The sequence below is a fragment of the Pinus tabuliformis genome, chromosome 5_2, assembly GCF_031772625.1.
Source record: "Pinus tabuliformis cultivar Carrire ecotype Pingquan chromosome 5_2, CPIR1, whole genome shotgun sequence".
Taxonomy (NCBI): Eukaryota; Viridiplantae; Streptophyta; class Pinopsida; order Pinales; family Pinaceae; genus Pinus; species Pinus tabuliformis.
Genome location: NC_142306.1, coordinates 241576955 through 241598498, shown reverse-complemented (window position 1 = coordinate 241598498; position 21544 = coordinate 241576955). Strand labels below are relative to the sequence as shown.

The window sequence follows — 21544 nt, the reverse complement described above, 5'->3', positions numbered from 1 at the left end:
TTTTTACAAAACCCAACTTCGTTATATTAACAAACGGATAGTACAACTGTCTAGGGCTCCCATACCAGGGATAACGGCCCTCATACATCCACTAGTATAAGAATACAAGAACAAGATACACTGATCATCTAGCTGATGTTGTGCACCATCACAGCTCCTTGATCGTACCCTGAACACAACTGCTGGTCCTTGTGCTCCCAATCTGTAGCTCCTGCCTCTATCAATGTACCAGCTCCTTTAGGTCACTGAACACAACTCCAATCTGCTCTCTAGCTGATTGTTAGTCCTTCAATGCATCAACACATAGAGACTCTTGTTGAGTTGTTCACAACTCCGTTTGTGAACAACTCTCAACTACCCACTGTTGCTCCTCAGCTCCTTTGGGACTTCTTCCCTCTAATGCCTTCCTGCGCTGCTCCAATGAAGACAAACTTCGGGCTGGAGGGCTGCCACCTATCACTGCAAGATGTCCTTCTCTAATAATGAACTTGGGTTGATGTAATCTGCTCCCTTGACCTCCTTCCTTTGTCCTTCAAGAATCAGTCCCGAGCTTACCACCAATATGCGTCTCCTAGCAGTCCTCTTTGTCCTTCAAGAGACTGCACTTAGGGTTCCTTGGGGACCTCCTTGCTGCCCTCCAAAAGCCTTGAGATTCCCAACACTAATCTGTCCAACCTGGACCTTCTATCCACTAGCAACAATTCAACTCAAACACAACCATACATACCTCTTTGAGCTGGTGCTTCTGCTGTAGTTTTGGCTGCCTGGTCAGGGCTGATATGACTGTCACTCCAGGTCTTGTTTCCTGCTCCAAAACCTCTCTACTCAGCTGCTGCTTGCCTCAACACATATGCTGCCTTACTTCGCTGGCCTCTAGGGCTGATCTGCACCCTTTTTGGGTCCCTCGATCCCCTCAACTAGGAAGGTACAGGACCTTCGGTCCTTATGTTCAGACAGTCCTGAAGTGCAGCCTGTTCTAGAGGAGAAAGCCACCACAAAACTCACACCAAACAGCTACAAGAACCCACAGAAATACACGTTCTGCCCTGAACTGAATTTTCCCAAACAACATTGAAAAGTAGCCAAGACAAGTCTCCTTTTCTCCCCTTCCCGAGCTTCAGATTCTTGCGGCCTATTTTAGAGGTGTGCTTCTTATGAACTGTTGCACATTGGATGCTCAAATAGCCTCATATTTATATGCCTCTCCTAGGGCGCCAACAAACTGTCCTATATAGCTCAAAGCCTCAAACTAACCCAGCCGGCTTGACTTCTTGTTGCATAAGCCCACCAGCACATAAATAAATTTATTTCTCACAATTTACATGTCTTTTCTTGGTGTTCTTTGCGTCCCTAGCTCCATTTAGGGTCCTCTACTGTAATGTTCTCAAGTAGGGATTTAAGTGATATTATAAACAAATAAATAGTGCAGCAGCATAAAATTAAAAACATGCATTGAACACCCATTGAACACTGAAAATCTGGAATTGCTGAGTCATGTATTATAAAATTTGAGAGCAATGGGTACAATATAAATGTAGTGGTGCCCCTGGGCTTGTCTCAAGGACAAGCTGGACTAAACCCAGGTGATGGAATAGCTGAGATGATGGCTGTTCAGCAGCTAGACCACTTGCATTACGTTGTCCTAGCAAACTGCTGATCTGCTAACTTCGACCTGCTGGAAGGTGCCCAAAAACCACCCCTGAAAATTATATCCTTTTAAGACTCCTTGGCCAAAACCTAGAAAAACCCAGAGAAACCCAGAAGGGAATTTATCTTGTTTTGACTTTGGATTTCGGTCTCCTTGGAGCCTCTCCCCAGCTGTTACAGCCAAATTCGACTTGCAAGAAACAGCGTGCAAAGCCCTTTGAAAATACCTCAAGTACGTTGGATTCATCTGTACTGATTAACTCCTTGCTCCCCGGATTACCCTTGGTGCGGATGACTGCTCTCCCAGCACCACAGGTTTGCTGCTACAGTGGCCTTTGTGCAACATCTCCATCTTGAATCTCGACTAATTGCTGCGCTGGTCTAGCTAGCTGCTACTCCAACAGAGTTGCCTTTTTATGCTGCCTCCTCAACTCCCGGCTCTCCCAGCAAGTTGTGAATCCCCTTAGCTGGTCTATTCCCAGCTCTCCCAGCACGCTGTGAATCCCCCTTGCTGATTTCTAACCCCTCCTGCGTGTTCTCTAGCTGCCCAGGAATACGCAGTTCCTCCCTGTGCTGATGACTGAAGTGTGTGATTGTACCAGACTCCCTGGAAACTCCTGTGTAACAACCTCCCTAGGGCAGGCACGGATGGTCCCCCGAAGAAGAGGTTGAATCTTCCCTGCGGAAGACTCGTGGCTAAACAACTGGTAGACTCGCTGAACAATAGAGCGTACAAAATGAGTTTGTTTGTCAAATAATCAGAATGCCTCCAAAATGAGAGCTGATCTCTCTTTATAACTCCTTGGGCCCCCTTAGCCTCATGTGGGCCCCTCCATCCACTAGCTCGAATTCCCTCCAACGTATTCCTTGGCCAATTTCGAATTATGCATGTGGTGGCCCCCACATTCCACTTGTTGCCAAAAATAATTCGAACTGCCTATAGTTCGTAAGTTTCTGTGTGTGGGGTCCTTCTCCTAAACCAAAATTGCTGCGAAAATTGTGTTGCTGTATCTCGTGACTAATTCATTTGAGAAGGGACATGACAGTCTTCCCCTCCCAAATGTTGCTTGCCCTAAAGCAACCTCAAAGCCAGGTGCCCTAGTATGTGCTCAACCTCCTAGGTAGCATCCTCATCCGGTAAGTTCTTCCAGTGTACCAAGAACTCCTTGATGGTTCTGCTCCTCAGTTTTCTCTCCCTGCTCTCCAATATGGCCTTTGGTTCTAGCACCAAATGGCCCTCATCATCCAATGGGGGTAGATCAGCTGCTGCAATCACCTATTGTCCCAACACATTCTTCAGGCATGAGACATGAAACACGTTGTGGATTCTGCTCCTCGGAGGTAGTGCTAGCTCATAGGCCGCCTCCCCAACCCGCCTAGTCACATGGTAGGGCCCATAGAAGCGTGGTTGTAGCTTCTCGGCCCCCTTCTGTTTCAGCATGGACTGTTAGTAAGGCTGCAACCAGAGGTACACTAGGCCCCCCTCCTCAAAGTGCCTCTCTATCCTGTGCCGATCTGCATACAGTTTTTGCTGATTTTGGGCTGTCACTAGATTATCCTTGAGAGCTTTGAGGATATCTTGGCTCTCTTGGACCCAGTCTTTGGCCTTTGGGGCCCGACTGTCTCCGAAAATAATATCAGCAAAAGTTAGAGCATCATAACCATAAAGGGCACGAAAAGGAGTCATACCAATAGACATGTGGTGCGTGGTGTTGTAGCAGAACTCGCCCAAGTGCAACCACCGAATCCACGTCCTCTGCTGACTTGTCACATAGTTCCTCAGGTACCCCTCCAACCATTGGTTGACCCTCTCTGTCTGGTTGTCTGTCTGAGGGTGGTAACTGGTGCTAGGAGTAAGCTCCGTCCCAACCAACTTGAAAAGCTCTTGCCAAAAGCCACCCATGAATCTATTGTCTCTGTCGCTAACAATGTTCTTGGGGAGTCCATGTAGCTTGAAAACCTCCCGGAAGAACAACTCAACTACCTGGGTTGCCGTGAATCTAGTGGGGATGGCGAAGAAGTGGGCAAATTTGGTCAGCCTGTCGACCACCACATATATGCAATCCTTCCCCTGTACTATGGGGAGCCCCGTGATGAAATCCATCGAGATACTTTCCCATTTCCCCTCTGGAATGGGAAGTGGCTGTAATAGCCCTGCAGGGTGAGTCAGCTCCCCCTTGTTCCGCTGGCAGGCCTCACACTCTCTTACGTGTTGCAACACGTCCTTCTTGAGGCCTTTCCACATGAACCTCTCCCAAACAAGCATGTACGTCTTCCGGAATCCCTAGTGTCTGGACAGTGGTGAATCATGAGCTGCCTGGAGTACCCTCTCTCTCAACTGCGAGTTGTGCACTAAGTAAATGCGCCCCTTGTAATAGATGACCTCATCCATCACATGGTAACGCTCATCTGCATGTGTCCCCTCTATCACCTCACATGCCCTCCTGTCCTTGGAGTACTCAATAAACATTTGAGCCTTCCAGTCCTGGTAGAGGCTCATAAGAGATAACCTAGCCGACCTTCGGATAGAGCATCGGCCACCACATTGTGTTTGTCCCACACGTACTCAATATCAAAGTGGTAGGCCTGCACCTTGCTGACCCATCTCTGTTGCCTGTCGTTGAGGCCTTGCTGCCCATGAAATGTTGAAGATTGATGTGATTAGTCTTCACTCTGAATCGGTTTCCCACCAAGTACTGGCAGAACTTGGCCAATGCATGCATGATGGCCAGCATCTCCTTGTCATATATGGAATATGACAACTCATGCGATAGGAGCTTCTGACTCTCGAAAGCTATGGGGTGCCCCTTCTGTGACAAAACGGCTCCAACTCCCACCCCTGATGCATCACACTCCACCGTGAATGGTTGGGAAAAATCCGGGAGTGCCCAGATAGGTTAACTACTCATCACCTCCTTGAGGCAATCGAAAGCGGCCTGTGCTCCCTTAGTTCATGCGAAGGCTCCTTTCTTGGTCAAGTCGGTCAAGGGTGCTGCCAATTGTGAGAACCCTTTGACAAACTTACTGTAGTAAGTGCAAATGCCCAAGAAGCCTCTCAGCGTAGTCACGTCTCGGGGTACTGCCCAATCCCGGATGACCCTGATCTTCTCCTCATGAACCTTCACCCCGTCCGCTCCAATGATATGCCCGTGATAAAACATCTCTATCAATCCAAACTCACATTTGGAGAGCTTGGCATAGAACTGCTGCTCCTCCAGAATGCGCAGTACCTCCTCCAAGTGTTGGACGTGCTCCTCCCATGTTTGGCTGTAGATCAGAATGTCGTCAAAGAACAGTAACACAAACTTCCTTAGCTGCCCCCGAAAGATGTGGTTCATGCAAGACTGAAATGTGGCGGGAGCGTTGGTCAGCCCAAAAAGCATGACCAGAAACTCAAAGTGCCGATAGTGGGACCAGAATGCCCTCGTCGAGATGTCCTGATCCCGAACTCTGATCTGGTGGTACCACGAGCACAGATCGATCTTAGAGAAGTACTTGGCTCCTCTAAGCTCATCCATCAGCTCATCAATGCGGGGAATGGGGTATCGATTCTTGAGGGTCTTCCTGTTAAGGGATCTGTAGTCTATGCACATTCTGAGGGTCCCATCCTTCTTCACCAGCACTACGGAAGAAGCAAAAGCACTGGAACTAGGCCTGATGTGACCCAAAGCAAGCAGCTCCTGAATAGCTTTCTCTATCTCGTCCTTATAGGCTTTGGGGTGCCTGTAAGGAGTAGTGATGACTGCCTGTATGCCCTGCTCTAGCTCAATGGTGTGCTCAAACCCTCTGTGGTGGCTGCTCCGGTGGAATGTCCCCGAACACCATTGCATACCTGTCTAGAAGAGCCTGTATGTCTGCCGGTGGTGACTGTGCCTGTCCCCCAACCTCTGAGATCCTCAACTTGACTGCCCATGCGATGTCCCCATGTCGAAGATCTGCCTCCATCCTGTGGGCTGAAACTGTCTGAGGCGGATAAGACTGCATGCCTCTCAACACCACCAGTTTTCCGTCTGGCCCCATGAACTCCATCTCAGGTTTCCTCCAATCAATCGTAACTGTCCCAAGGGAATATATCCACTGGACACTCATCAACACATTGTTGTCTGGCACATCGACCACAAAGAAGTGGTCTGTCATCGAGTAGTTTCCCATAACTACTGTCAGGAGGGCACGTATCTGGTACACTAGATGGTACGGTCACCCGACACTAGGACGGAGAATCCCTCAAACTCTGCCATGGTGAGGCCCCTCCTCTGGACCAGCTGTGCATCTATGAAGTTGTGGGTAGCCCCACTGTCCACTAGTACCGACACCCTCTATCCCTGTACCGTACCTCTGATCCAAAGTGTCGAAAACTTGGGAATCCCCCATAGAGAAGCTAGGTCTCCCCCTGATGAGGCAAGAGATGCCCCTCATTGTGGAGGTGGTGGTGGTGGTGGCTCTCTGTCCCCTGAACTCTCTCCATCCGTCCCACTGCAATCCTGCTCCACCTCGTCCTCCTGGTCACTGTCAGAAAAGACCTCAATGTAGTGTGCTCTACCCGTTGTGCACCTATGGCCTGGTGCCCAGGGCTCCCTGCATGTGAAGCATAGCTTCCTCCTCCTGAGGTCCTTCCGTGTCTCCTCATCTAGCTGCCCCCTCCCCTATGTGGTCCTCGGTGGTGGGGGTCTAGTCTCATGCCCCTTTTGTGGGAAAGGGGTTCGTGCAGGAAATGGTGCTCTGGTCTTGGGGATGGCCCCCTGCAAATCTCTGGTACACACCACTGCCTCCTACAACATAGAGGGTCTGCGTGACTTCACCAGTCCATGCAGAGGCTCAAGCAAACCCTTAATGAAGGTGTATACCCTCCTGGCCTCGGACAGATCCGGGACCATCACTGACACACAAAAAATCAGAAAAATACTGCTCTGGGTTGCCTATTTGGCGCAATTGTGTCAGCTCCTTGAAGGATGCCTCTGGATCCCTCTGATCAAACTGCTCCACCACCCTCCTGGTGAAGTCCTCATATGAAACTATCTGGGCATGCCCCAAAGTGGTTAGGCTGTGAAACCACCAGTCATGGGCTTCCCCCTCCAAGTGCAGCGCTGCCATCTTAATGGCCTCCTGTTCTGTCATCTGGTTGAGCTGAAAGTATGTGTCCATCTTTTCAACCCAAGCCCTGGCTGTGCACTTGGCAGTGCCATCAAATGTAGGGAAGTACATCCTCCCTATGGTTCTCTGCAACTCATAGTTTTGGGTCCCCTGTCCTCCGTACCCCTTGTTCCTCTCGCTCTGCTTGAGCTTGCAGTAATCTTTGAAGGAGAGGGCTTCTTTGAAATCTTCATCCATCGTCTGCCACTCTCTGAAGTAATCCCCCATCTGGGGAGTTTCTTCCTCCCATGCTGGTTCGATCTGTGCCATCGACATGGAGGGTAGTGTGGCCCTAGTGGGCACACTCACTGAAGGGCCCTGCCGCCCTACACTGCTGGTGAGGGATGATCGAAGGGTTGAGAAGCCCTGAAGGTCTCTCCACACAAAAATCCTCTAGGTGTGGCTCTGTCTTGACTCTGTGATTTGATCTCCTCCAACATGTCTTTTTGCCCTTTGACCAAGTCACTCAGAGCCCTCAAGAGGCTATCGAAAGCCATCTCCTCCCTGCTCTTGGGCTCTGTCATTTCCTCTTCTTCGGCCATTGTTTTCCCTTGTTCCTCCTTGTCTGGTGTAATTTCCAACTCCCTTTCTCCGCTCCTGTACCTCTGCCTCTGGTAAGTGATGTTCTCCTAGTCTTCTCCTCTCATAGGAAACCAACCCCACAGCTGAGCCAAGAATTAGGCTCTGATACCACTGTAATGTTCCCAAGTAGGGATTTAAGTGATATTCTAAACAAATAAACAATGCAGCAGCATAAAATTAAAAACATGCATTGAACACCCACAAAACACTGAAAATCTGGAACTGCTGAGCCATGTATTATAAAATCTGAGAGCAATGGGTACAATATAAATGTAGTGGTGCACCTGGGCTTGTCTCAAGGACAAGTTGGACTAAACCCAGGTGATGGAATAGCTGAGATGATGGTTGTTCAGCTGCTGCACCACTTGCACTGCGTTGTCCCTGCAAATTGTTGATCTACTAACTTCAATCTGCTGGAAGGTGCCCAAAAAACACCCCTGAAAATTATATCCTTTTAACCCCGGACTCCTTGGCCAAAACCCAGAAAAACCCAGAAGGGAATTTCTCTGGTTTTGACTTTGGATTTTCGGCCTCCTTGGAGCCTCTCCCCAGCTGCTACAGCCAAATTCGACTTGCAGGAAACAGCCTGCAAAGCCCTCTGAAAATACCCCAAGTACGCTGGGTTCACCTGTACTGACTAACTCCTTGCTCCCCGGATGACCCTTGGTCCGGATGACTGCTCTCCCAGCACCACGAGTTTGCTGCTACAGTGGCCTCTACGCAACACCTCCGTCCAGAATCTCGACTAACTGCTGCGCTGGTCTAGCTGGCTGCTACTCCAGCAGAGTTGCCTTTTTATGCTGCCTCCTCAACTCCTGACTCTCCCAGCAAGCTGTGAATCCCCTTAGCTGGTCTATTCCCGGCTCTCCCAGCACGTTGTGAATCCCCCTTGCTGATTTCTAACCCCTCTTGCGTGTTCTTTGGCTGCCCAGGAATACGCAGTTCCTCCCTGCGCTGATGACTGAAGTGTGTGACTGTACTAGACTCCCTAGAAACTCCTGTGTAACAGCCTCCCTAGGGCGGGCATAGATGGTCCCCTGAAGAAGAGGTTGAATCTTCCTTGCGGAAGACTCGTGGCTAAACAGCTGGTAGACTTGCTGAACAACAGAGCGTACAAAATGAGTTTGTTTGTCAAATAATCAGAATGCCCCCAAAATGAGAGCTGATCTCTCTTTATAACTCCTTGGGCCCCCTTAGCCTCATGTGGGTCCCTCCATCCACTAGCTCGAATTCCCTCCAACGTATTCCTTGGCCAATTTTGAATTATGCATGTGGTGGCCCCCACATTCCACTTGCTGCCAAAAATAATTCGAACTGCCTATAGTTCCTAAGTTTCTGCGTGTGGGGTCCTTCTCCTAAACCAAAATTGCTGCCAAAATTGTGTTGCTGCATCCCGTGACTAATTCATTTGAGAAGGGACATGACATCTACAATCTCCAAGGGTTAAATGTCCAAAACTACTTGTGGTTTCACACCCACAAGCTTGGGTGCAAAGCCCACACGTTGGGTTCTAAGCCCACAAAGCCATTTGTGGAGCTCATTCCTCCAAAACCTTGAACCCTAGGGCTTGGAGAACCTCCCAAGCTACCAATTTCAATACTCCCTCTTAGCGAGGGAGGTACCTCCAAGACTAGGAAGTAACTTGTTATCAATGTCACTGCTTGTGACACTAGCCCAACTCTTGGCACCCATAACTGCAACAAACTTTGTAGCATGAGCTATGCCCTTCTTGGAAGTGTCACTGTCACTGAAAGCCTCTTGCTTCTTCTTCTTCTTTTGAAATGTTTTCAGGGCTTTCCACGATTCCTTCTTGCCAGTTGTAGAAGTACCCTTACTCCCTACTGACCACATGCTCTTCTTGGACTGCACAGTCTTCCTTTGAACCAACAAACTCCCTTTAGAACTCGACTCCATCTAAATCTCTGGAACTTGGACCTTCTCTTCCTTCTTCTTATGGTCTATAGGCTTGCCCATTAGCCTATAGGCTTGACCATGCTCTCTAACTCCATTCACAACATCTGTGGAGCTAGATCATCTGGGCCTAAGTCTTGCCTTCCCACTTTGGAATAGGACCTTAAACCCCTTCTGCTCAATCGTTGAGACATACATCACATTATATTTGAGTCCTGGTACAAACAATAGTAAGTACATCCTGAACTCGCATCACTTGACCTGACTCTATCTTGAACGGCACAACCCCTGATCTCTGATCTCCTTTTGACTCTTGTCACCCAACACCATGTGCAACTTCGAGTCCCACTCAGTCACTGTCTCGAACATCCTGTGACCCTGTCATGTGGTTCAACGCACCACTGTCCAAGTACCATGCAACTCGTCGATGTTACTCTGTGAGAAATGAGAGATCAATGCAAAGTCATTCTCTAATCTCTTGGAGAGGTCATCAATCTTGGTAGAAGAGGCAACACCTGCGACCTGCTTCCCCTTCTTCTTCTCGTCATCTCCTTGCTTCTTCTTCGGACACTTCATTGAATAATGAGCAAACTCGCCACAAATAAAACGCTTGATCTTACTCAAGTCTTTCTTTTGCTTGCCCTTCATTATCGTTACAAGAGCCACGTCATCATCAGAAGCCTTCTTGTTCGGATGAAGATCCTCGTCTCACAATTCTTCCTGAATGAAGTCATTCCACAACCTATTCTAGTCTGGCAGCGTGTCCCTAGCAATGATCCCCTTGATGGAAAATTTCCACTTTGGAGTAAACCCCTTCAAGGCAATCCTCACCATCTCAGAATCTGAAACAGTCTCACGGATGGCGACAAGCTCATCTCGAACTTGAGACGACCTCATTAGATATGAAGTCACCCCTTCACCCTGTAATCTTGGTGCCCTTCAACTTGTCCTGTAACACCAATACCTGATTCTCGTTCTTATTCTGGAACAGATTCTGACGAGCCTCCCATATCTCATGGGTAGTGTTCTTCCTAAGAAGATGAGGTATTAAGGAATCCTTGACACTATCTAGGATGATCAACTTCGCCTTCGTATCCAACTCTTTGTACACTTCTAACTCCTTAGGGTCAGCTGACTTCTTGTTTGCTTTCTCGACAAAGTCCCAAATCCTATTCACCATTAGAACCAACTTGATCCTTTCCTGTTGAAGGAAATGTAACTAGGTTCAGTCTTCATAAATGTACTTTTGATATTTGTATTTATTCAAGAAAAGAAATATTATTTTTATAATATATGTCAATGAGTTTCTTGCTCATTGAAATAGGTCTAGCACATGTTAAAGTGCTATAGGTGAGTCAAATAGTCAAGAGAAAAATGTTGAAGACCTTAAGGGCATGTTACTATAGGTATACTTACGTATTAAAGTCAAAGAAGTCACCTCCAAGCAAAGTCAAGTCTCCTCCAAAGCAAAGACACCACCAAAGAAGCCATCCGAAGCAAAGATACCAAGTCGGCCTAAAGGAGGGACAATCCTCTATGTATAGAGGTTGTCCACTCCTCCAAAGACAACACAATCCACCTCTGAAATCAGCATAGTAAAGGAACGAGTAAAGGGTGAACAAGTGACAAGAAAGGGAGCCTCTAGTGCAGCGTACAAGGTGAAGTCTAGGACGAAGATAAGAGGACTGTTTTCTAGGGTAGAAAACAGTCACATGTGCAAGAAACAAAAGCATCCTTACGGTCATTACAGCAACAAGATAACAGTCATATATATCTCATGGTTTGGGCTAGTAACCTAGGCCTATAAGGCCTCCTACTTAAGCGAAGGAGAAAGGAACAAAAGTATAGAGGAGACCTCCTACACGTGCGAGAAATTAGGGCTGTAGTGCTGCCATGTGAAGTCTACAACTACATCTTAAGAAAGGGCTCGGATGGAGGAAGGATCTTCATATGTAAAGGAATCTACCAAGGAACAAAGATGAATACCTCTTATGGAAGATACCTAACAAGGACTACTATCAGTTGCCGGAAGAAGGACGAAGTGCCGGGAAGCAAAGTGCCGGAAGAAGGAAGACTAAGTGTCGGGGAACAAAGTGCAGAAAGGAGGAAGGACTTGACTTGTGCTTGGAGGACATTCTAGTTAGGGGTCCAGGGTTTGGAATTGATCAATAAGATGCTTCAATAAGAGAACTTACCGAAGGTTTTTCCTCTCAAGAGAAGAGAGGTTTTGACCCTGGCAGAGAGCCAACATTTTGTGTTCTTGTTCTTATGTTTTTGGTAGCAGTTTGATGAAGTACACATACATGCATTAATAATAAGAAGAAGAAGATTAAGCTAACAAGAAAAGTAAAAAGACTTCACAAATTGTTATCTAGCAAAGAAGAATCTAACTACACGTAATTGCCCTTGATTCTTCAACATGGTATCGAAGCTAAGGTGACACATCAAGGAAAGGGCATCTCAAGAACACTCATCAAGAAAGGACATCTACAAAAGTTGAAGCATCTAGCCAAGAAGTCTCAATCACTTCAAGGACAAGAAGGTCTACCGTCTATCAATCATCAAGGAAGACTACAAAGAAAGAAGAAGATCCTTACATAAAGGCAACTACAAGAAGAGCAAATCAAAGAAGGACCCACATCAAGCTACAAGTCATCAAACAAATCTCATCATCAAGTCAAGTCCACTTGGAGAAAGCAACTTGAAGAACATCAAGATCTAAGGAAGGCAAGCCATCAAGTCTTCAAGGAGAAAGCAAGTCTACTACATATCAAAATCTATCAAGTAAGTATATGTCCCCTTTTAAATATACATCAATGTCTTTTTGCAAGGAAAGCAATAAATTGGTAGGTACCAATAACTTTCTTGCATGGAAGAAGAGGACTGATTTACTTCTCAAGGAGAATGAACTCCTAGAACACATCAAAGGGAATGTTACTATTCCTGCTAAGGAACAAACTCAAGCCTTAGCCAAGTACAATAAGGATGAGACAAGAGCTCAAAGGATTCTAATAGAATCCATCAAAGACTCTTTCATTCCTTATGTCTCCAAACTTGAAACATCAAAAGAAATCTATGATAAACTAGTAGAGCTATTCTTGGTAAGCACAACTGGAGAAGTGATATCTCTTTGAAATGAGTTGTACAAGATGAAGATATCAAAGGAAGGAATAGCTCCCTACTTCATGAAGATCTCTGAGATGAGGGATCAAATTCAAGAGCTAGGGGAAGTTATGTTTGATAGAGAAATGACAACTGTGTTACTCAATGCTCTACCTGAGGATTGGGGCAACTTCACATCAAGCATATATGCCAAGAAGGAAGCCACCCTGCTAAGTGAAATGTGGTCTATATGTAAGATAGAGGAAACAAGACTTAAAGCAAAGGAAGATGTGGGATAAAAGGACAAGCATTTGCTACCATGGCCAAGAGAAAGGGAAAAATTGGCAAATTTGGTCCACGAAGAACAAACAACAAAGGTATGTCCAAAAGCCAATGCTATGGATCCCAAGAATATGGGCACTACAAAAGGAATTGTCCTAAACTAAAGAAGGACAACAAAAACAAAAGAAAAAGGGAAGAAGCTCACATGACTCAAGAGGTGAAAGAAGAAGAAAAGAAGCAAAAGAAGGAAGATCCTCCGGATCTCTACTATGACTAAGTCAAACTCTTTACTTAAAGTCTTCTTTCAAAGTTTTGAGTAGGATAGGAGCATGTAGGAATAGAATAAAATTGCATGGCTAGAAACATCTTCTAGAATCTAGAAGCATGAAGTACATAGAGTTCTAAATACTCATGTAGAAGAAGCATTTATAAATGAGAACAAAATGCATGGTTAGATATATCTTCTTGAATATAGGAGCATGGTAGATATAACTCAAGATATTCATGTAGAAGGAGCATACCTAGTATAGGACCTCATCCACAATGAAAGAAAATTGATCATGATTAAAAATCTTAGAAGACCTCCATCATCAAAAGGAAAGAAACATTTGCAGGGTAAGGGTCTTCAAGATCCTATGATGGAATCTTCAAAAGAAGATTCATAAACAAAAGCAGATGTCTCATTGGGAATCCCATTCATGAGATTTAACAAAAGGATGATATGCAGGCAAGCTAAGATGAAGCAAGAAGGGCCACACCAAGGACAACCAAATTAAGCTAAGATGATCAAAGGAGAATCAAGATGAGGTATGTATGCATCAAAGTTTAGTCATGTTATCATTTGTATATTATTGAGTCATGGGAATAGTTCTATGACATGATCAAGTAGGAAAGAATCTCTTTCACCAATGACATGCTCTAAGGCATGTACTACAATGCAATGAAGGTGAACAAAAGGAAATACTCACATAAGGGGTATAAGATTGTTGACTAAGAAGCAAGAAGAAACACTGACTAGCCCTAGAAGCAAGCAATGAAGAAGTGTTCTCACAAGGAGTAGAAGGTGGTTGCCCAATCTATCCATGAAGAAGTAAATGAAGAAAGAGATCAAGCATGTGAAGAACACCGTCATCACCAAGAATCACTATCTGACAAGATAATTTGAAGACATCTCTCGAAAGAAGGCATGACAACTCTGACAAAGGAAGAAACAAATCAAAGGACCCTTGACACCTATGAAGGCCTTGGAGATTTGAAAGGTGTAGATAATTGATTCTACTCTACGAAGATGTCAAGATGAAGAAGCCATCCAATAAAAGCACCATTTAATGTTGAAGCAATATCAGGATGAAGTCATGAAGGGTTACTAGATCAAAACATGGGAACAAGCAAGTACAAAGAAGCATCCATGTGAAGAGTAGTTTGAAGCATAGACAAGATGACAAGGAGTAACCAGATGGCAAGAGAACTTGATATATGACAAGAAGGCCACTTTCCACGAAGGAAGAAATGACATGACAAACCTGGAAGGAATGTTATCGATGGGTGGTGCTCTACCAAGAAGAAGTTTGAACAAAGACTTCATGACATCAAAGGAAGGAAGGAGATCAAGCAGCTAGAGGACCCACGAAGAAGAAGTTGCTGATGAATGGACAAGTCCCTAGCTAAGAGGGAGTTATAACAAGTTCCCAATTACAAAGGAACTTGGACAAGTACCTTGTCAGAGGATACTTGGGCATGTCTTCCTCAATTGAGAGGAAGTGATAGACACAACATTCTTGTCTTCACTTGGGAAGAAAGAATGGGAGGATTGGGTAATCATTTGGCATCCGATACTCTTTGAGGATGTGTAGGGCATCCAAGACAAGAGTAGGCAAGAGGACTGATATTCTTTGAGGGTTGGGAACCCAAGATAAGAATAGTCCTAGAAGGTCATACTCAGTGAACACCCGGGTGGGTATGTACCTTGAGAGACAATGACTAAGGTGTCTATAAGTCATTGGTCTCGCCAACATTGTGCTCTGATCTATTGAGAGATAGAGCTGTCAGTCAAGGCCTTGCTGTGGAAACAATGTTGGTTACTATGATGCTATAACAGATGGATTGCCAATCCGGTTTCTCTTATGTGAATTCTTCAAGATTGAAACATAGCCAAACACCTTGTAATGTTGTATGAATACCTCCCTAGTTAAGAGGGAGTGTTGAAGGAAATGTAACTAGGTTCAGTCTTCATAAATGTACTTTTGATATTTGTATTTATTCAAGAAAAGAAATATTATTTTTATAATATATGTCAATGAGTTTCTTGCTCATTGAAATAGGTCTAACACATGTTAAAGTGCTATAGGTGAGTCAAATAGTCAAAAGAAAAATGTTGAAGACCTTAAGGGCATGTTACTATAGGTATACTTATGTATTAATGTCAAAGAAGTCACCTTCAAGCAAAGTCAAGTCTCCTCCAAAGCAAGGACACCACCAAAGAAGCCATCTAAAGCAAAGATAGCAAGTTGGCCTAAAGGAGGGATAGTCCTTTATATATAGAGGTTGTCCACTCCTACAAAGACAATGGAATCCACCTTTGAAATCAGCGATGTAAAGGAACGGGTAAAGTGTGAACAAGTGACAAGAAAGGGAGCCTCTAGTGCAACGTACAAGGTGAAGTCTAGGCTGAAGTTAAGAGGACTGTTTTCTAGGGTAGAAAATAGTCACACGTGCGAGAAACAAAAGCATCCTTACGGTCATTACAGTAGCAAGATAACAATCATATATATCTCATGGTTTGGGCTAGTAACCTAGGCCTATAAGGCCTCCTACTCAAGCGAAGAAGAGAGTCTCTCAAGCGAAGGAGAAAGGAACAAAAGTATAGAGGAGACCTCCCACACGTGCGAGAAATTAGGGCTGCAGTGTTGCCATATCAAGTCTGCAACTACATCTTAAGAAAGGGCTCGGATGGAGGAAGGATAAAGTACTCTTCATATGTAAAGGAATCTACCAAGGAACAAAGAGGAATATCTCTTATAGAAGATACCTAACAAGGACTACTATCAGTTGCTGAAAGAAGGACGAAGTGCTGGAAGAAGGACTAAGTGCCGGGAAGCAAGGTGCCGGAAGAAGGAAGACTAAGTGTCGGGGAACAAAGTGCATAAAGGAGGAAGGACTTGACTTGTGCTTGGAGGACATTCTAGTTAGGGGTCTAGGGTTTGGCATTGATCAATAAAAAGCTTCAATAAGAGAAAATTTACTGAAGGGTTTTCCTCTCAAGAGAAGAGAGGTTTTGGCCTGGGCAGAGAGCCAACATCTTGTGTTCTTGTTCTTATGTTTTTGGTAGCAGTTCGATGAAGTACACACACATGCATTAATAATAATAAGAAGAAGATCAAGCTAACAAGAAAAGTAAAAAGACTTCACAAATTGTTATCAAGCAAAGAAGAATCTAACTGCACCTAATTGCTCTTGATTCCTCAACATTTCCTTCCATGGACTACAGTTGGACAACCCTATCCAACCTGTCCTCATAACAAAGACCAACTTGCAACTTCAACATTGTTGTGAGCCCTTCAACAACAATATGATCAACTCCCTCTTACGCTGTACTTAGCTGTGCACACTCTGATTCATTGGTCCTTCAAAGTAGCTCTAATACCATGTTGTTTTTCCACGATTTTGGAGTCTAGGTTAGAATTTTACAATCACTGATGCTACCAATCCAAGTATCACAACAAACTACTATGTACATCGGAACATTATACAATAGTAAATCTACTAAGGCACAAATATAGACAAATTTTTACAAAACCCAACTTCGTTACATTAACAAAGTGATAATACAACTGTCTAGGGTTCCCGTACTAGGGATAATAGCCTTCATACATCCACTAGTACAAGAATAAAAGAACAAGATACACTGATCATCTAGCTGATGTTACACACCATCACAACTCCTCGATCGTACCCTGAACACAACTGTTGGTCCTTGTGCTCCCAATCTGTAACTCCTGCCTCTATTAATGTACAAACTCTTTTAGGTCACTGAGCACGACTCCAATCTTCTCTCTAGTTGATCGTTAGTCCTTCAATGCATCAACACATAGAGACTCCTGTTGAGTTGTTCACAACTCCATTTGTGAACAACTCTCAACTACGCACTACTGCTCGTCAACTCCTTTGGGACTTCTTCCCTCTAATGTGAAAATTTCAAGTCTCTGAAATCCTATTGTAGCAATTGGAATTATTTCTTCTAATTGTTAATTAAATTAGCAGTTTATTGCTACTGACAACAACGAAATAAACACACTGCAATCTTCACAAAAATATTGCGGAAAATAATAGCGCTGAGAACTGAGAAATATGCTAGCACACACATAAAAATTGACACTTATTTTTGGACAAATGTCCTTGGAAAAACCAACTTGGGAAAACCGGTGCAACAACTGAGGGTTTTAATTATTAAGCAACAGTGAAATAATTTGAGTACAATTTGTATGCCAAAAAATTGGCAATCTTGCAGAGACAATACTGGCAAAAGTCTAGTGAGGAATTTTTCCTCACGCCACAAGCAATTCGGGCTTTGATTGCTACTGAATAGCTAGCCGTCCAGCCAGCGCTGCGCAGGCTTGTGTCACCCTAGCGCAATTCCTTCCACATTATGCATGAATCAGTTGCCAAACAAGCTGTCCTGCCTACTGCTGACTGGGAAACTGTCTCTTTGGCACTCTGGAAAATCTTCTTTGCCTCTGGAACTGAAAACCAACTTCTCTCCAGCAAAATCGAATTGCCTCTTAGAGGCTTTTGCGCAACCCTTGTGCAGCCTCTCTGTGGCTATCTTTGCCTCTCTCCAAAGTACTCCCTGGATATGGAAAATCTTCCTCCGACCTCACTATCTCGGTGTCCCTTCTCTGGCTCGAACTCTTCCGACAACTGTTCTTGAGAATCGAACTTGCCAAGGAAATTGATCTCAATTGTGTGTTTTCAATCTATCCATCGACTTCTTCTTATAATCTTCTATTGGGACTCCAATGGCTAAGATTAAATCTTAATCAATGGATAAGATCATGTCGAAGTCGATCTGTGTGAGTTTATAGATGATTCACGCCTTATCTCAATTAATACTGATTAATTAACCGAATTTCCTAAGTTTAGTCTTAGGAAATATTAAAAAATAGTCTAATAATCTAATTGAGACACTTCTAGGTGGAATTTTCATAAACGATTTTTGGATTATGGAGAACTACTGTGTTTTAGTCTGTCCACAAAGTTTTGAGGCTAGAACACATCCAGTGCTACAAAAAACTAACACTCCCTCTTAGTGAGGAAGGTGTTCTAGCGCTGCACTGTTGCAACAACACCTTGTCTCTGTATCACCCTATGTCACGCTGCTGATGTCTAGCCACTGTGACTGACTGCTAGTCTGCCACTGCCCACCAACCACTACACAACTCTGATGTTGCATCTGTGCTGCTGCTAACACTGCTATACTGCTGCTGCCAACTCTGCATCTGCAATGCAACGCCCTCTCATCCATTGCTGCTGCTAACACTGCTATGCTGCTGTTGCCAACTTTGCATCTGTAATGAAACTCCGTCTCATCTATTGCTGCTGCTGCCAACTCTGCATCTACAATGCAACTCCCTCTCATCTATTGCTGCTACAAATGCAACTGAGAAGCATCCTAAATACTGAATCAACTGTGTCTGCTTCATCTCTCTCCCGAGACCTGACTGCTACTAGCCACTGCACTGTCTACTAAAGAAACTGTGTTGCTGTTGACTCTGCACTGCTGCCAACACCGCACTGTGCTCCTTAGTACTTCATTGCTACTAGTCTACAACTATCACCCTAGAATCTGAGTGCATCACTGACATTGATCCATCTTGCTACTAGACACTGTGGGCCCGTAGCAAGGTAATGATCCATGAGGAGGACACGTCAGTGGACCCTGCCCAAACTCTGCACTGTTCTGGGACTATAGATCCAAATCACTCCACTTCACTTCTGGAGGTATAACTGCACACATTGCAAAATCTTCCTCCAGCTTGGAGGACAACCTATCTATCTTAGCAGATATTGCCGCTTGGTCCTGCTTCTCCTACTTGTCCTTCTTCCTAAGAGGACACTACGTACTGTAGTGGCTGAACTCACATCTGAAGCACCTGACCTTTGACAGGTCCTCCTTTTTCTTTTCCCCCTGTCCTTGACTGGGACCCTTTGATTCTAGGGCCACATTCTCCTCTTCACCCTTTAGTCCCTTGTTGCTGTTGCTGTTGATGGTGCTCTTTACCAGAGCCTGCCTAAACTCCTCTTGCTGTATGTCAAACCACATCTTGTCCCATTTAGGCAATGTGTCTCTTCCCAAGATACTTTGGACAAACACTTGCCATTCCTTTGAGACACTATTCAATGCCAACCATACAAGCTCTGTGGGTTGGGGTGCCTCCCCAATGGTTGCAAGCTGATCTCAGACTTCCTGAATCCTGGTGAGGAAGGCATCTATGCTTTCGCCCTTCTGCATCTTGATGCTCCTCAACTTCTCCTGTAGGAACATCTTCCTCTGCTCGGAAGTACTCTGGTATAGCTCAGAGAGAGCATCCCACATTTCCTTGGCCGTACCTTTGTCTGCCACATGTGAGACCATATGATCTCAGACTCCATCCAAGATCATCCACTTCGCCTTTGCCATCTCCTTCCTGTACTCCTTGAGCTGATCGACATCCTGGGGTATTGCTACCACATTGTCCACATAAGCTTTCAGGTCATATTTATCTAGAAGGAAGGACATCCTAGCCTTTCGGATGACATAGTTGGAGGTTCCCTCCAACCTCTCCTGAATTCGAAGCCTAGCTGTGGCCATCTCTTTCCCTTTGTTCAATTGCTGGATCTGCTATTCTCACTCCGTTTGGAGTGAGAATATCTGCTCACAGCTAATACCAATCTGCAACTGGAAAAATTGGATCTCTAAAACTCGAGATCCTCTGAGAGAAATTTTCCCTGTGTGTGTGTTATTTCTCTTCCGCCCGACGCTGATTCTGCTGCTGCAAAACCTTGTGCGCCCAAACAAGGAATCTTCTCAACAAAAATCTGAGCTGCTGCTGCTCCCTCTGCCCGCTGGAACCACTCAACTGGGAAGCCAAATTTTTCTGCCAACCTGCACTAAAAAATCAAAGTTCCCTAAGCAATTCGATCTACTTGGCTTAGGCTTTGTGCAGCATCCAGAAATTCATCTTGGTGCTCTTGAACAACAAATTTATGCCTCCACTTCTAAGCTTCCCTGTCTGATCAATCACGCTCTGATACCATGTGAAAATTTCAAGTCTCTGAAATCCTATTGCAGCAACTGGAAAAATCTCTTCTAGTTGTTAATTAAATAAAAACACTGCAATCTTCATAAAAATACTGCGGAAAATAATAGCGCTAGAAACTGAGAAATATGCTAGCGCACATTAAAATTGACACACTTATTTTTGGACAAGTGTCCCCGGAAAAATCCAACTTGGGAAAACTGGTGCAACAGCTAAGGTTTTTAATTATTAAGCAACAATGAAATAATCTGAGTACAATTTGTTTGCCGAAAAACTGGCAATCTTGAAGAGAAAATACCGACAAAAATCTAGTGAGGAATTTTTCCTCACCCCACAAGAAATCCGGGTTTTGACTGCTACTGAATGGCTAGCCGTCCAATGAGCTCTGCGCATGCCTGTGTCACCCTAGCGCAGTTCCTTCCACGCTCTTCCTGAATCAGCTGCCAAACAAGCCATCCTGCCTGCTGCTGAATGGGAAACCGTCTGTCCAGCACTTTGAAAAATCTTCCCGGCCTCTGGAACTGAAAACTAGCTTCTCTCTAGCAAAATCGAACTTTCTCTTAGAGGCTTCTATGCAACCCTTGCGCAACCTCTCTGTGGCTACCTCTGCCTCTCTGCAAAGTACTCACCGGATCTGGAAAATCTTCCTCCGGCCTCACTCTCTCTTCCCCTCTCTGTCTTTGCTTCCATTCTCTGGCTCGAACTCTTCTGGCAACTGCTGTTTCTCTCTGAAGAATTGAACTGCCCAAGGAAATCGATCTCATGTGTGTGTTCTCAATCTACCAATCGACTTCTTCTTATAATCTTCTGTTGGGACTCCAACGGCCAAGATTAAATTTTAATCGATGGCTAAGATCATATTGGAGCCGATCATTGTGAGTTTCTAGATGATTCACACCTTATCTCAATTAATAATGATTAATTAACCACATTTCCTAAGTTTAGACTTAGGAAATATTAAAAAATAGGCCAATAATCTAATTGAGACACTTCTAGGTGGAATTTCAATAAACGATTTATGGGTTATGGATAGCTCCTGTGTTTTAGTCTCTCCACAAAGTTACGAGACTAGAACACCTCCGATGCTATAAAAAACTAACATCTAATGCCTTCCTGCATTGCTCCAATGAAGACAAACATCGGGCCCAAGGGCTGTCACCTATCACTGGAAGATGTCCTTCTCCAACAATGAACTTGGGCTGATGTAATTTTCTCCCTTGACCTCCTTCCCTTCTTCTTCAAGAATCAGCCCCAAGCTTACCACCAATCTGCCTGTCCTAGCAGTCCTCTTTGTCCTTCAAGAGACTGCACTTAGGCCTCCTTGCTTCCCTCTAACGACCTTGAGATTCCCAACACTAATCTGTCCAATCTGGACCTTTTGTTCACTAGCAACAATTCAACTCAAACACAACCATACATACCTCTTTGAGCTGGTGCTTCTCTGTTAAAATTAGCAACTAAGGCCAAACTCCATGTGGGTCATCTTATTTATGGCAACTGATATTTTTATTGGATCCCTCTCATCGAGAGGTGTAGGATTGATCTAAATATCATCCAATTCCGATAAGTATTCATGGAGTTATGAATTTATTTGT

At 44.7% G+C, this 21544-nt stretch overlaps 1 protein-coding gene across 2 annotated transcripts in view; it reads left to right on the top strand.

Moving 5' to 3' along the window:
* LOC149158436 (Transmembrane proteins 14C) overlaps positions 1-21544 on the top strand; it is a 252552-nt gene that overhangs the window by 55634 nt on the left and 175374 nt on the right. The window lies entirely within an intron of this gene.